At 54.6% G+C, this 12,907-nt stretch overlaps 13 non-coding genes across 13 annotated transcripts; all 13 read left to right on the plus strand.

Moving 5' to 3' along the window:
- The first annotated feature begins 566 nt into the window (after positions 1-566).
- MIR3958 (microRNA mir-3958) lies at positions 567-707 on the plus strand. The gene has a single exon (NR_128845.1). It is a non-coding gene; the product is annotated as a microRNA mir-3958 (primary transcript).
- A 2,477-nt stretch (positions 708-3,184) lies between these two features.
- Positions 3,185-3,243, plus strand: MIR376A-3 (microRNA mir-376a-3). The gene has a single exon (NR_049367.1). It is a non-coding gene; the product is annotated as a microRNA mir-376a-3 (primary transcript).
- A 289-nt stretch (positions 3,244-3,532) lies between these two features.
- MIR376C (microRNA mir-376c) lies at positions 3,533-3,618 on the plus strand. Its single transcript, NR_049477.1, has one exon. It is a non-coding gene; the product is annotated as a microRNA mir-376c (primary transcript).
- A 313-nt stretch (positions 3,619-3,931) lies between these two features.
- Positions 3,932-3,989, plus strand: MIR376A-2 (microRNA mir-376a-2). The gene has a single exon (NR_049368.1). It is a non-coding gene; the product is annotated as a microRNA mir-376a-2 (primary transcript).
- Positions 3,990-4,290: 301 nt separating this feature from the next.
- MIR376B (microRNA mir-376b) lies at positions 4,291-4,389 on the plus strand. The gene has a single exon (NR_049476.1). It is a non-coding gene; the product is annotated as a microRNA mir-376b (primary transcript).
- A 302-nt stretch (positions 4,390-4,691) lies between these two features.
- Positions 4,692-4,749, plus strand: MIR376A-1 (microRNA mir-376a-1). The gene has a single exon (NR_049369.1). It is a non-coding gene; the product is annotated as a microRNA mir-376a-1 (primary transcript).
- A 498-nt stretch (positions 4,750-5,247) lies between these two features.
- On the plus strand, positions 5,248-5,325 carry MIR300 (microRNA mir-300). Its single transcript, NR_049517.1, has one exon. It is a non-coding gene; the product is annotated as a microRNA mir-300 (primary transcript).
- A 1,247-nt stretch (positions 5,326-6,572) lies between these two features.
- On the plus strand, positions 6,573-6,701 carry MIR1185 (microRNA mir-1185). The gene has a single exon (NR_128840.1). It is a non-coding gene; the product is annotated as a microRNA mir-1185 (primary transcript).
- A 1,652-nt stretch (positions 6,702-8,353) lies between these two features.
- Positions 8,354-8,428, plus strand: MIR381 (microRNA mir-381). Its single transcript, NR_049480.1, has one exon. It is a non-coding gene; the product is annotated as a microRNA mir-381 (primary transcript).
- Positions 8,429-8,866: 438 nt separating this feature from the next.
- MIR487B (microRNA mir-487b) lies at positions 8,867-8,924 on the plus strand. The gene has a single exon (NR_049370.1). It is a non-coding gene; the product is annotated as a microRNA mir-487b (primary transcript).
- Positions 8,925-9,681: 757 nt separating this feature from the next.
- MIR539 (microRNA mir-539) lies at positions 9,682-9,757 on the plus strand. The gene has a single exon (NR_049498.1). It is a non-coding gene; the product is annotated as a microRNA mir-539 (primary transcript).
- Positions 9,758-10,212: 455 nt separating this feature from the next.
- Positions 10,213-10,351, plus strand: MIR889 (microRNA mir-889). The gene has a single exon (NR_128844.1). It is a non-coding gene; the product is annotated as a microRNA mir-889 (primary transcript).
- Positions 10,352-11,026: 675 nt separating this feature from the next.
- On the plus strand, positions 11,027-11,115 carry MIR544 (microRNA mir-544). Its single transcript, NR_049499.1, has one exon. It is a non-coding gene; the product is annotated as a microRNA mir-544 (primary transcript).
- Positions 11,116-12,907: the final 1,792 nt, after the last annotated feature.

Here is a 12,907-nt window from a genome sequence, read left to right on the forward strand (position 1 = left end):
CGCCTTTGGAAAGGAAACAGCTGTCTCCGTGTCAGCCTTATCTGCACCCCGTGGAGAAAGGCTGTCCAAGCTGTGGCACACACAGTTACCCTGTTGTACCTTCAGGTCCCATCCTTCTAGATGGTGGGGTGCCAACTTCGGGAAAGCACGGCCACGGGAGCACCTCCTCGGGGTTTCTGGACTCAACACGGCGGGCGGGCTGTGTATGCTTCCTGTGTATGACGTGTGCCACCTGGCCCGTGGGCCCGCAGAGTCCCTGCAGCCCAGAGGAGATGCTCCTGGAGGGGATTCTGGTTCTGAGACACCTCTACTCTAGAGGTTGAACGGTTGTCCCATGAGGCCTCTGTTTTATGCCTGGGAAACGTGAAAGGTACAGTACTCTTTCCATTGAGCCTCCTTTTCCATCGAATCCTGCTGCTAATGTCAGGGTGGGCCACGGTTACCTGTAGCACCCCAGGTACGTCAGAGAGAGGCCCTGAGGGAGCAGCACGTCTCGGATGGCGTGTGTTCCCCGTGCGCGAACCCTCACCCTCTGTCTCCTTTGTAGGAGGAGTCCCTGGCGGCCAGAGGACGAGCGTGGTCACAGAAGCTGGTCTGAGATGTTCGAAAGGAGGTTGTCCGTGATGTATTTGCTTTGTTTATGGCAGATATTGCACGGTTGATCTCTTTTCATCATCAAATGCCTTCTTGAAGGACCCGCGGCACGTGGTGTCAGGTTCAGGAATGGGTGTGAGTGTGAGCCCCTCCCTCTCTGAGGGTATGGGTATGTGAGCAGATGGTTGACCAGATGGCAAGTGTTTTCCTTCATTTATTTATTTTGAGATCTGAGAATTTATTGAATGAATCACCATATAATCTTGTTGCCGAAGGTAAAGCCATATATGTGGAAAATGAGGTTCTGTGACACCAATTTCTTTGAAGAGTCGACAAAGAAATGTGAACCAAAAAATGTTTAACACGGTTTTCAGAGTTTTAGAAGAATCCCAAATATACACTCGCCAGCCCCTTGGTTTCTGAAGGTCAACTTCTGTAGGAAACGATAAGACACAGACCTAGGCTGGAAAAATTGAAATGACAGATGCGAGATGATCGTGGGAATTTTTACAAATATGTGGCAGGTGTGCCGATGTTTTTGTGTGTAACTTAGTTTAACGTAACTTTATTTTAACAATAGCTGTTTTTTAAAGGTGTGGAATACCAGGTTATTTGGGGGAACTTCCCAAATGGGCAACAGAGAGAAAGAGAGACCACGGGGTCTTTGCACTCTTCAGATGTCCCTATCTCCCGTCTCAGCTACTGCTCCAGGGGTTCCCTGGGTCCCCAGGACATAGGCTCTGACTTACCTTTCTGTCCTCTTCCTGCTGTGATTAACACATACTTTTTCCTTATACTTGGAGGAGGCGAGGCGGGGGGGGGGTTGCTCCTCAGGACTTGGGGGCAGGTGGTTTATTCAAGAAGCATTCTAAGGAAGACCATTCCAGAAGGAAATGCTGGTGGCAGGGGAGGGAAGGGGATGAAGCCATGCCACGGTCAGCAGGACCCTCAGCTCACTGGCCTTTGGTACCCTAACCAACATTTTAGCCCTAGCAGGACGCTCAGGGAGGATGCTAACCTCTTGGAAGCGACAACAGGTGGGTTGGCATTGCCGTCCGGGATACCTGGGGAGGAGCTCGGTGGCTAGTCACTACCTCTATCCCCACTCTTGCCTGGCTGCCTGTATTTCAATGGAAAAAAAAAATTGCCCAGCCAGGTATTCCTCCTCGATAGCAAGCCGTCCTCATTCATGGCCATGCTTGCAAGAATCACCCCTGGGAAGACACGTGGATACTTATTTATGACTTGGACCATCTGACCCCCCCCCCAACCAGCTGTGTCTCATTATTTTTGACAGGGCTTCATAGAGGCAGCTCCCACCGAGGGAGTGTGGCCTTGCTCCTGATGGTATGTGAAGAACACTCGGCCTTGTGTGTTTGCTTTATTTATGACAGATTGTGCTTGGGGGCTTTGGGGGGATCAGGACGGCTTCCTCAACAAGCCGCATCTGGCTCTTTGTAAATGATGGATGTTCCTCGGTCCACTTTATCCTCAGTATCTATTTGTCCTTAGGAGGCATGTCTAACCCCACCCTTCATGACAGGCAGTGGTTTTGCAAGCACAAGACTTTTTTTGGAAACGATTCCAACGCTAGGACAGCAGTATTGATGTGGGTGCCCCTTTGGGGAATACGAATGGAGGGTTGACCAGTTGACCAGAGAGCCTATGCGTTGTTTATGAAGAATGCCGCCTGGCCCACGTGTCTTCGGCACTGACTCTGTTTTCAGGAGGACCTGCTGGAGGTGACGACCCTACAGGGCAGGGACTACGTCTGGGGTCATCGATGCTTTTGTTTTTGCTGTTGGAAGCATACTTTACTGAGGATCCATAGCACCTATGTCAGTAAGTCTCTGTGTACAGTCCACTTGAAGAGTGATTTTTCTGGAAGCTGTGGGGTATTTTTCCGGGGGTGGTGGTGGCGGCGGCTGGTGAGCATCATGCTTTGATGCCACTTGGTTGTATTTGAGGAGGTCTCGTTTGTGATCTTTCTCTTGTGTACTCCTAACAGCCTATCCCGTTGACTTACCGAATCCTGACTATCGGGACCTTTTGGATACAAGTCTCCCTTTCTGGAAAGTTCTTTGGTGTCCTCAATCCCTCTAAGGTACGTGAAAGGATGCTCAGCTCTCAGCACACACTTCTACGTGGCCTTCGCCATCGGGTGCCTTAGACAGGCTTCACAGACTTGAGGCTGACTTTAGGAACTTTGTAGGTCTTTTTTCTTTTGTCTGTGATATTTGTGGAAGGTAAAAGAACGGACATCCCTACTGTGCTTGCTTTTATTTAATGGCGAATTTTTGAAGTGTGTCCACTTTTTCGGACTCAGACCCTGCTTTGGAAACACTTTTGGCCGTGAAATCCCTATGAGCCATTAGGGGGATCCTCCCCAGGATGAGAGACAGCAGGGCTCACCCCTAATCATGTGCCTGTGAGCCAGGCCTGCCATCTGGACACGACAAGGCCAGGGCCTGGCGTCACAGCTCCGCCACAGAGTGCCACAGGTCCTAGACTGCCCCACGATGCTTTTTTACTTGACGAATTGCATGCAGGTTTGTGCTTTCTGGGGCTGTTCAATTTTTGATATTCAGACGGTGGATGTTCCTTCTATGTTTACGGGATTTATAGTTAATCATAGAGGAAAATCCACGTTTTTGGTATTTGAAGTTGGTTTTAAAACACTTCGGAACACGAAACCCCTCTCGGGGGAAAGAGAGGAAAGTTGATGTGCGCCTCCCGCCCCTCCTCCCGCCAACAGAGGGAGCGAACCGAAGACACATCCCAAAACTTAGGTTCTCGTTAGTGATGGGACAGTTGCCGTCCTCAGAGGGGACCGCCACCCCGCCACCCCTGCAGGCACAAGCCAAGCACGCCGGCCCTGCGTTACCTTTGTTTTTGATGGTTTGTGCTCAGGTTCAGGCTTTACAGGACTAAATCCTTCTTTGGTATTTAAAAGGTGGATATTCCTTCTATGTTTATGTTATTTATGGTTAAACATAGAGGAAATTCCACGTTTTCAGTATCAAATGCTGCTGGGAAGCATGGCTGGACTCTCACTACCGTCAGGGAAGCCGGGGGGCGGGGTGAGCCCCTCCAGGGTAAGTGGAAAGACGGTGGCCCCCAGCCCATGCGCTATCTTCATGCCATATGCCTGCAGACCACCCCCCCTCGTCTTGCGAGGCCTTCACGGAGCCGCCACCGCGGGGAGGAGGCTGGGGTCCGTGGTCACGGTCTCTCCGTGGCAGCCAACCCGTGTTTGCTGTGCCACGCGTCTTTCATTTTTGATGGATTGTGCAGAGGTTCACGCTTTCCAGGATTAATCCTCTTTGGTATTTAAAAGGTAGATTTTCCTTCTATGATTACGTGTTTGATGGTTAATCATAGAGGAAAATCCACGTTTTCAGTATCAAATGCTGCTTTGGAAACATGGCTGGCCTGAAGCCAACGGTCAGGGGAGCGAGATAGGGCTGCGCCCCGTCAGGGTAAGTGAAAAGCTGGTGGACCGCGGAACATGTGCTTCGTTCGTGCCATATGTCTGCCGACCATCACCTTTAGAAGCCCCCGCTCGCGGAGGAGCCACCCGGGCAGAGAGGCCGTGGTGTGTCGTCACAGCCGTGCCACAGGACCGAAGGCAACTTGCTTTGCTGTCTCGCCTCCACTTTTGATGAACTGTGCACGCATTTGTCCTTTCCAGAACTGAGTCTTTCTTTGGTATTTAAAAGGTGGATATTCCTTCTATGTTTACGTGATTCATAGATAATCATAGAGGAAAATCCATGTTTTCAGTATCAAATGCTGCTTTGGGAATATTTCTGGAGGAGACGGTAGGGCGAGGCCCTCCCCGGCAGCCCCGGGGCCTGGGCAGGTGAGATCGCGGTGGGCTGCCCATCGCGTGGTAGTTTGGGACAAACGCCTGAGGATCGTACGTGCCTAGGAGCCACTTCTCACCAGGAGGCCAACTTGGTGAGGTTATCGTGTGGCGGGGGTCTGTCGTCCGATTTCTGCGTGGAAGCTCGTCCACCTTACGTGACTTTCATTTTTGATGACTCAAACGCAGGTTCACGCTCTCCTGGACAGAATCCTTCTTTGGTATTTAAAAGGTAGATTCTCCTTCTATGAGTACATTATTTATGATTAATCATAGAGGAAAATCCACGTTTTCAGTATCAAATGCTGCTGGGAAATCTCCGCCGATATGAAGTTCGCCGTCAAAGAAGAGATGGTGTGGCTACCCCTGCCGGGTGCAGGAGCCCACCGCAACGTAGCCCCGCGCGCTGCGTGAAACGCGCCCTCGGCATAGAGCGCGTGGTTTCCAGGCTGCGCTGTGCTTTACTGACCTGGAATGAATTCCGTTGTCTGTGTGTTTACCATGTTTATGATGCGTTTTCCGGGATCAGTCTCCTCCGCAGGCACTTTAGAGAGCGTACCTGGGTGGGCTGTGGGTTTCGGGGCAAGGGGCACCGGTGGGGGCGCCGGCGGGTGTGGGCGGAGTGGGTGCTCGGGTCACCCACGGGCGCGTACTCCCCACGCGGCGTGTGCCGCCCGCCCGCCCGCCTGCTGACCCCGCGCATCCGATCTGTTTATCTTAGGCTCACTTCTGGAGCTGATGCCAACTGTGTCACAGCGCCAGTGGCCTTGCTGCTAGTGCTGCCGTTTGCTACTTGAAGAGAGGTTATCCTTCGTGTGTTTGTATGATTGTAATGAATATGCAAGGACAAGCTCTCTCCGAGGAGCAAACCCCGCCTGGGAAGGCTGCTTGGAGACCAGGCTGACTTCGGGGACCCAGCAGAGGGCCAGGACTGCTGCAGGGTACGCAGGTGCATGGTTGGCCACTGGGCATGTGCCTCTTTCCTGCTCTTTGTGACCTGGCGCTCCCGCCCTCCCCATCCCGTGCGTCTTTCAGAGGACTTTCTGGAAGAGATGATGACTTTGGGAGATGATGTGCTGGTTTTCCTTTCAAGGCCACCGTTCTGTTTAGAAAGCGGTGCTTCCCTGGGTGGGCCCGCTTCGTGGGATGATGAAGCATCCTTGCCGCTGGTCTGGCAGGTGCTTTCCAGACATGATTCCAAGCGCTGGGAGGGGACCTCCTGGTCTGTTCACCTCCCAGATACATGAAAGGATGCTCGAGAGCAATGTCAGTGTCTAATTGAGATTTGGGTCATTGGTCCACCCGGCCTCCACACCCAGCCCATCATCCATGGGCTGACTTCTGGGTCTTCACGTCCACTTGAGGGAAGGGGATAGGTTGGTGCTAGTCCAGAGGGAGGGAACAGGGTGACCCCAGAGCACCCAGTGTCTGCATGGGACGTGCTGCTGGGACCATCAAGCGCCAGTGCTCTTTTTGTCCATAGACACCCCCTCGGCATCATTGCTGGGTGTGATGGAAGGACCCAGGACCCCTGATGTCATTATCTGTTTAATTAGTACTGGCCCACGAGGATTTCATTTTCCTCTGATGGATCTTGCACTAGATAAGTGCTTTGAGTGGCAGTGTGGGTGGCTTTGTGGACACAATGCCAAGTTCAGGAGAAGGGATGCTTGTCTTAGCCCTGTTACACCATTTGCGAATGGGCGGTCCATCGTGGAATGTGTTGGTTTTCTTTTTTCTTTCTTTCTTTCTTTCTTTCTTTTTTTTTTTTGCTTTCTCCCCCTCTGATGATGCATGCTATTGTGTCTTCTACCCGCAAGCAGCCAATGTGTTATCAGGTGGACTTCCTGGAGGCAGTGGTTTGGGGCGGGGCAGCAAGCTTTCCCCAGGGCGGTTTTGCATGCCCTGCGGGAACGTCACCCTTCATCCATCCATTTTATGTTGGGTCATGTAGGATCGCCTGTTTGTAGGGAGACAATCCTGTCTTGGAGAGATGCTGGAAGTACAGCCCATCTCAGGGCTGGGTCACAGCACGCAGGAGGCAGGGTTATCACCGGCCCCTCCCCCTGGTCTCAGGCCCCGCAGGAGGAGACCACCCCGGAAGACGCAGTGTGGTCCTCACTGGAGCTGCTCTTTGGTACTTGAAGAGAGGATACCCTTTGTATGTTCACTTTATTAATGGCGAATATACAGGGGGAGACTCTTATTTGCGTATCAAACTCTGACCGGGAAGGCGCTCGGACCCAGCTCCATCTTCAGGACAGAGATGTCAGCCAGATGTCAGCCCTTCCAGGTATGGCCCGGCTTCCCTAGGCCCAGACATGGGCTTCGGCTGTGATGCTGACCCTGGGACCCTCCTCTGGGGGACGCCCCAGAGGCTGTGCTATGCTGATGGGGGGGGCTGTGGGGGGGGGGAGAGGGGCCTTTTGCACACGCCGCCTCTTGTCTGCACCGAGTTTAATGGTGGTTTGCTTTTTTAAAGATGAGTTATGCATGGACCTGCCCTTTGTCAGTACCGAGTCATACCCAGGAGAGTCCCGGTACAATGTCAAGCTCAGGAGACAGACCTTGATACCAGACCCTTCCAAGGGTAACACGTGCGTGACGGTCGACCCCAGAGCTCCAGCTTTCTTTAGGACGGTCTCACGCCTGATGGACCAGCCTCCACTCATCCATCCTGGAGGGCTTCCAGGAGGTGGCATCAGCTTTGGGAGAGAGGCTGAGATTTGCTTGTCAATGCTCTTCAGTGTTCAGATGGACGTTCTCCTGCTCACGGTCCCTGAGATGAATCTGTAAGAGCTGTTTTCTTTTTGTGATTTGTGGTTCATGTCCTGCCTTGGAGACAGTGTCCTTTACAGGACTTGCCGGGCTCTGGGGAAGAGCCATGGGAGCCGTCCCCCTGCGCCAGGTATGTGAACCCGGGCAGGTCAGAGGGACGTGGTTCTGTCTCGGTGTTTGCCTTCCGGTTCTCTAACGGCCTGCAATTTCGTTCACCCCTAGGACGGTGGCTAGGAGAAGAGAGCTCCGGTTCTGTTTGCAGAGACATTTCTTGGGCCGTGTGGCCGTTGACTTTGCCCTGGTTGCCGTGGGGGTCAGCTGGCCCTGGGACCAGCCTCGGGAAGGAGCCCTGTGGCAGCCGCCATCAAGAGCAAATGTCTTCTCAGAAAGGTGAGCACCTCGCCTGGGGGATGAGTCAGGTCCCCGCTGACCTCTAGCTTTCACTTCCCACTCCTTCTGTGGGGCCGTCTCGGGGGAGAGGCCACCATGGGCAACTGGTTGTGGGTGTGTGTTCTCCGTTACTCTGTAGTATGTGGGGGTTGACCCCTTTTCCATAGAAACCATCCTAGCATGGCTTCCTAGGCATGATGCCAACCTCCAGGAGGGCAGTGGGGAGGGGCCTGGTTCTGGGAATGACCTCGATGTCTATGCCTCACAGTGGGAGGTATGTTGGGGTGGTGACCACAGGGCCTTTGCTTTCTCTACGATGTAAATATGCCCGGTCCCCTTGCCCTCAGAGCCCAGTGTGTTATCAGGAGGACTTCCTGGAGGAGGTGCTCATGCTCATTCCACTCCCGGTGTCATTTTGCAGAAATCGAGAGGCTGAGCTCTGTGCGTGCACTCAAAGGCTGTGGGCTTAATCTCCTTCTCAGGAACAAGTCCTGAGTTGGAGCGATTCCTGGACATGATGCCGATTGCCGTGAAGGGGCACTGGCGTCTCTGCCCCTCCCTGGGCTCCGTGGGATGGGGAGCCGACCAACGGGCACACACCTGGCAGGAGGTGTTTGCCCTCGGGTCTGCCGATCTGCATCTCCCACCCCTCCCTAGGACGGATCCCAGGAGACGAGGCCAGGCCTGTGAACCGTAGCGATGGACCTGCCCAATGCTATTGTTTGGTACTTAAAGCGAGGTTGCCCTTTGTATATTCGGTTTATTGACATAGAATATACAAGGGCAAGCTCTCTGTGAGTATCAAACCTTGTCTGGGAGTCTTCTTGGACCCAATCACACTCACCGAGGGATGCGGTATGTGTGTGCATGACTGTGCGTGTCCATTTGCTGTGTGGCAAATCGCTACGGGTCGCCACTTTTCGGAGACGTCTTTGCCGGCGCGCAGCCGACACTAGGGAAGGAGCGTCACCTCTCCCCGTTTTGCGTGGGTGGGTCGGAAGGCATGCGCTGTGTGTGTGGTCCGGGTCCTGAGACGGCCAGGTCGGTGTTGGCGTGGGGCGGTGTTTGTCGTCACTGTTGTGATTTGGTACATGAGCCTGCACGCTTACGCTTGGTGTGTGTGCCCTGGTCCACTAACCCGCAGCGTCTAATTCATCCCCAGGACTGCGCCTTGAAGACGTACCAAGTCCTCCCAAGGCAGTGGCTTTCTTTTCCGTGCTAACCTTTGGTACTTGGAGAGTGGTTATCCCTGTCCTGTTCGTTTTACTCATGTCGAATCGTACAGGGTCATCCACTTTTTCAGTATCAAGAGCGCAGACCATAGAGTCCGATTTCCTGTGTTTGGATCCCGCCTCTGACACTTACTAACCATGCAACATTGGGCAAGATTTCATCGCGCTGTGCCTGCTGCCTCGCCTGTCCAGCGGGGATCGTGGGGCTGCTGGGGGCTGATGGAGTTAAGGCTTGTACGTGGCTTAGGGTAGAGCCTGGCGCTTGGCACTTCATAAGTAGTAGCCGCGATGCTTACGGGTGCCACGAACCCGGTGGTGGTGGCGGCGGCGGTGGTGGTGGTGGTGGTGGTATCACATTCCTTCCTTGGCGTTTTGGAGCAATGTCGAGATGTGGACCTCAGACCCTCCCTCAGGTATGTGACGGGATTGTCCAGAGCAGAGCTGCTGGGCCCTTCTCGGGTGGCACTCAGAAACGAGGCTGAATACGGTGGGGTCGGCAGGGCAAGCGAGAGCGTCCGCTCCGTGTGAGAGGGTCAACCCTTGGGTTCTTGACCCGCGCCGCCATCCACCCTCTGAAGGCCCCTTGGGCGTGGATGCCAAGCAGTGCGAAGAGCGTGTTCGGGGAGCTCGTCTCCCCGGTGCTCAAAGAGAGGCTGTCCAAGGTGCATGTGGTGCGTGCGTGTGTGCGTGCGTGTGCGGTATCCTCCTGCGTGTGTGTGCATGCGCGTGTGCGTGAGCGCCTGGGTTTGCTAAATTTCAGTCACTTGCCCAACCCTGAGCCAGAGACCTGGAGGTGCCGGTGTTCCTGTCCGTGCTGTTTCATACTTGAGGAGAAATTATCCTTGGTGTGTTCGCTGTGTTTGTGAGGAATCATACAAGGACAATTTCTTTTTGAGTATCAAATCCTGCCTCAGCAGACTTCCTGGACGCCATGGCAAGTTCCAGAAGGGGGCTGCGTGTGGCACCCCTCCCCAAGGCTCCTGCCGGGCTGGGGGACGGACGAGCGAGCACGCGCTTGGCTTGTGGCGGGGGCCCTGGCGGCGGGGCGCAGCTTGGCCAGGGCCCGGTGGGCTCCTTGGTGCTGCCGCTGACTTGCGTTGGTCATGGGCAGGTGTCAGGCATGGCTTTTGAGGCTCGTCGGTCCTGCTTCTTGGACGTGAAGCCAGCCTTAGGGACAGGTCATTGGTCAGCACCCCCCCCCCCCCCCGCTCCCCACCACCACCCGAGGATGTGACTGGTCCCCAAGCATGTGCCTGACTACCCTCAGTGTGTGAAGCTGACCTGCTAAGCCCTTATTGTCCGGACCACCCGGGAAGAACGTTCTGGAAGAGACACCGACTTTGGAGAAGATGCCAAGCTCTTCTGGATGGTGCAGTTCTTTGGTGCTTAAAGAATGGTTGTCCGTAGTATGGTCTCTATATTCATGGTGATTAATATCGGACAACCATTGTTTTAGTATCCAACTTTGCTTCAAAAGTTCTCCCAAGCACGCTGCTGACTTCGGCAGGAGGACAGCCGCCGCGGAGCATGCCTGTTCTGAAGATGTAGAATAACTAATTCAGTAGCCTTGGGATGCAAGCCATCGGTGTGATTTCCTTGAACTAATACCGGCTTTGGGGTGGAGTTAACAGTTTGGGTGTTGGGGGCCACGTGGAAGATGCTGATAATTATTCAACTGTCTTTTGTCTTCTCTGTGCTTAAATATCAGCCCTCGGAGAGAGGCTGGTTCCAGGCATCTCTCGAGGCACCTGGGGGGTGGACTGGGGGCACCGGGGTCCCGCGTCCCCTGGTCTTTGGTGTATCTCCAAAGCCTGGGGTAGTGCCCAGGGGAGGCGCAGACATTCAGCACGGTATGTTTCCCGCCACCCCTGCCGCTCGGTGTGCCCGAGCAGCTGTCCACTGAAAGTTCTGTTTATTCTCGGTGGACGTGGTGTGGGCCCACGCCTTCTTTTGGACTCACTCTATCTAGACTCTAGACCAGAGTCTGGTCTATCTAGACTAGACCCTAGACTCGCTGATGGAACACAGACTTTGAGAATAAGGCCTTGTGGTCAGCGGCACCTCTGGGGTGTGTGTGCGCCCGCGTGTGTAGTGTGTGTGTGCGTATCCGTGTGCGTGTGAGCTACTGGCTAGAACAGCGTTCCTCAAACTATAAAATGCCTCTAAGATTTTCATCACCTAGGGATCTTGTTAAAAGGCAGATTCTGATTTAGGGACCAAGATTCTGCATTTTTAGCAAGTTCCCAAGTGATGCTAGCGCTGCTGGTCGGTGGACAACACTTGGAACCGTTCGGGGCTGGATATGACGTGCCTTGTTTGTGCTGTGTGTGCCCCGGCCCCCTGCCCTCCACATGCCATCCATCATGAGAGAACTTCCCAGAATCCACACGCTGCTCCTGGTGTGTTCGTGAACAACGCTTATCTGTGATGGGCTCAGCGTGTGCATTGATGTCAGGAGATTGCTCTTCTTTGGAGCCAGATCATGCCTCCAGGGAGAGGCTGCTAGTGTCAGCCTGGTGCAGGACCCGTCAGGTGCTAGGTCAGCAGCGTCATCGATGGCTTAGACCTTCTAATTCTGCAATCCTTCGTTTCCAGTCAGTCCGGAGGAGATGTTCCTGGGACCGAGGCCACCTTGCGGTAGAGACCTCGTCTTGGGGATCCGTGACGCTCCGTCTTATCCGAAGAGGTATGTATGCCACGCATTAATCTCCTGGTCACTTCTTGGCGTCAAATCCCATCTGCCAGGAATCCCCGGAGGAAGCTTTCTTGTTGCTTTGTTTCCCTTACAACCTGCTTTGGGGGTCTCTTTGAGCATGCTTTGAACTTTGGGGTGGTGTCAGGGCCAAGCGTAGGCCTGGGACCCAAGCACGGGAGCAGACGGTTGATGCTGGCACCTGTGCTTTCTTCACAGGGTGCGAACGCCTGGCTCCCTGGCTTTTGGGATTCAGCCCATCCCAAGAATGTTCCAGAGGCAAAGACACCGGTGGGGAAGAGGCCATGGTTTTCGTATCAGAGCTATTCAGGGATATTTGAGGAGAGGTTATCCGTGTTCTGTTCGCTTCATTCGCCATGAATAATACATGGTTAACCTCTTTTTGAATATCAAACTCTGCCTCGGAGGGCCGCCCGCACAAGAGACGTGAGAGTGTGTGCCTGGTGTGTGGTGTGAGCCGGGCCCGTCCTGAGCTCCGTGAGGCATGCTTCCTGGAAGGGAGGCCGGCGGCGGGAAGAGCCCGGGGGGCTTTGCAGTGTTTTTGCAGTGAACTTGCTGTGGTTTTTGATTTGTACAAAGTCGGCCCCGTGTCAATGCCGACCCGCCTTGGAGTGAGGGGTGTGATGCAGGGTCAGCTGCAGAGCTGGGGCCTCCGTGTCCACATCCCTGCAGGGCTGGGCGGCGAATGCCTGACTGGCGAGCCGACCCCCGGGGCCAGAGCACTGCCCGGCCCTGAACCTCCCGACGCAGCCCCTTGCAGGGTGGCTGTGCTGCCCCCTGGATACACTGTGGTTTCCACCACGTACCCCACCGGGGATACTCCAGGTGAAGTTACTTCTTTCAAGACTTCTCTGAGGGCAATCTGTGTCAAGGGCCAGACCCCACCCCGGATGGCTCCCTGAATCCCTGCCACCATCTCTCCAGGTACGTGAAAGGTTGTCTTCTGCTCTACCTACGTATGTCTCAGTGAAGCCACAGGCCCCACTGTCCACTTCCTTTCCAGGTGGGCTCCCACGAGGGACTCTCGTGCCGCTGCCGGGTCCTTGAAGAGCCTGGCTCTCAGCTGCGTTCCCGCCCTGTGCTCACGATGAAGACTGCACACAGCCGATGCCTCTTTTCCTCCACGGCTCTGCCCCGGGCAGCTCCCTGCAGACGGCGTCCAATTCGGGAGCACAACAGCGATCTCAGAAACTTCCTCTGTTATGAGGGAGGCAGGCTGGCCCAGACCCCAGATTTGGTGGAGGGTCCCCTGAGCCCCAGGATCTTGCCTATGCTGAGAGTGACACCCTGGTGCTGCTGCAAAGCCCTCCTGCCCCCCATCCTTTTGTGATGACC

This window comes from Canis lupus, chromosome 8 (genome assembly GCF_011100685.1).
Source record: "Canis lupus familiaris isolate Mischka breed German Shepherd chromosome 8, alternate assembly UU_Cfam_GSD_1.0, whole genome shotgun sequence".
Classification (NCBI taxonomy): domain Eukaryota; kingdom Metazoa; phylum Chordata; class Mammalia; order Carnivora; family Canidae; genus Canis; species Canis lupus.